Raw genomic sequence first — 2,500 nt, 5'->3', positions numbered from 1 at the left:
TAATTTAAATAAATACACACACACACATATATACATATATATATATATATATATATATATATATATATTTCACATACATATATATATGTATATATATATACAATGAAAAAAATGAAAGAGAAAAAAAATAAAGAATATGAAATGAAATGAAATAAAAAGGTATAATATAAAATAAAGACATATAGAGAGAGAGAGAGAGAGAGAGAGAGAGAGAGAGAGAATGACAGACATGCTAACTTGTAAGAAGCCATAATTAAAGGAATCATTACAAGGTCACCTTCTATTTTGAAGCATCCCTCTATGAAGGACTCTAGTCTAATTTGAGACAGTGATGAATTCAGCCTTTGCATGGGTGTCAGGGATCTATTTGCAACTTCAGGGTCTCAGGAAGTTACCCTTGAGTTTGCAGTGAACATTCCTTGAATTTGGCGATGCCGTCATTCTCGTGGACCGTTGCCATGTAGATTAGACCTAAAGATGTCGCCGTGTCCACCAAGAGGCCGAAAGAAATGAAGAAGATATTGACGACTGTGTAAGAGACCGGGAGGGAGCGATCACTTCCTGTACTCGACGAACCGCCCCTTGTTATTTGCTTTACTGGCGTTCTTCCTGTTGTTCCACGTTCACCCTTGTTCTGATTCTCCGGTTCTGTCCAGGATCTCGTAGGAAAGCCGATTTCCGGTGGCCTGTAAATCGCTGGGACCGAGGGCATGTGAGTTTTACCAACGAGAGGATATATAGGCCTCTCTCTCCGTTTCTTCGCCTCCTCCTCCTCCTCGATCCTGTGGTACCTCGACTTGATCCAGCAGAGGAGAGTGTGGTTGAGGACGACCAAGAAGAGGCGGAGAGTCACGACGAAGAAGAGGAACTCGACGACCTTTGGTGACGCTGACGAAGGGGCGGTCGTGGCCACCTGCGAGAAGAGGGCCGCCACCACGATCAGGCACGAGAGGGTCACCATGATGCGGTCGCTGCCGGGGAGGTCAGGGGCGAGTGGAACAAAGAATTATTTTACAAAGCGCAGATTCTTATACACATACACATACGTATGCGTTTAAGAATCTGCGCATACACACATATACACATACACATACGTATGCGTTTATGTGTGTGTGTGTTTATTTATATGTATATACATATGTATATATACTTATATATTCATAATTATGTGTATATATATGTGTATATATATGTATTTACATAGATAGATATATTTATAGATATATAGATATAGATATATTAGATAGACACAGACACAATATATTTGTATTTCCATATATGCATGAATTCTTGATTCCACAGCCTACCTGAAGTTGTTCTGCTCGAAGAACTGCGTGAGGGCGCCTATGCTGTTGAGGACGATGCAGGGCCCGAAGGTGGTCAGGGTGTAGGAGCCGTGGAAACGACGAAGGAGGAACTGCAGGAGGAAGGCTGAGGTTGTGAGGATCTTTCTTATGCTCAAGTAACGTGTTTCTTTTTGTTATACATATGCTTCTTGGATTTTATGTATTAACAATTTTACATATGAGTTTAGATAATAGCTGGAAGATGGAATACACGCACACACCTACATACGTGTACATACGCACGCACACAGCATATATATATATATATATATATATATATATATAATATATATATAATATATATATTTATATATATTGTTGTGTACGCGTGCGCGTGTGTGTGTGTGTGCGTGTGCATGCGTGTGTGTTTACAATTTAAGCAAACAAACAGACACAGCGATCCAATACACTTATGTCTTCCCCTGACCATGAACGAGACTGCCGTGGTGAGGTTCTCTTCGTCGCGCAGCGGGAGGAAGCAGACCTCCGAGATCTGGAACAGAGGAAGCTCCAAGGGCGGCGGCATTCGGGAGACGTCCTGCGGATTGCCGAGTGGGCGTTGGGGTCAGTGGGTACGAGAGATGTTTTATGAACTCCATGACTGGCTTGGGCACTCAGATACAGGTGTGTCTATGTACGCACAAAAATAAACACATTGACATCTACACACACACGCGTCCAAACACACACACACACATCACAATCTACGCATTCACGAAACAAACAACCAAACAGACCCACACCCTTCCACCACCCTCTCTGTATAAAAAACAAAACAAAATAACAACAATATTAAAATATCCTCTTCCTCAAAGTAAAAAAATAAACACTAAAGCAACTCACGACGAAGCGGTAGACTGCCTTGAAGGACTGGCTGGTCATCAGGAGCGAGATGTTGACGTGACACACGTGGACGTCGAACGGGAAATCCTTCAGGCGGAAGTGGCACGCGAAGGAGGCAACGAAAACCTCGGTCAGTTCTAAGTGCGAGTCCGTCACGGCGTCATATTCGTAGCCTGAGGTAAAAGTTTGGCGATAACTGGTGACTGTGTGTGTGTAAAAGAGATTAATTTAACTTAATAATATATGTTTGGTTTGTTTGTAGGAGGGTAAGTGGAGTGTAATATCTTTTTCAAATGGAGATCGCATTATCT

Source organism: Penaeus chinensis, chromosome 2 (genome assembly GCF_019202785.1).
Source record: "Penaeus chinensis breed Huanghai No. 1 chromosome 2, ASM1920278v2, whole genome shotgun sequence".
In the NCBI taxonomy this organism is placed as follows: Eukaryota; Metazoa; Arthropoda; class Malacostraca; order Decapoda; family Penaeidae; genus Penaeus; species Penaeus chinensis.
The sequence above is the reverse complement of the archived record's forward strand: the minus strand, read 5'-3'. Positions refer to the sequence as shown.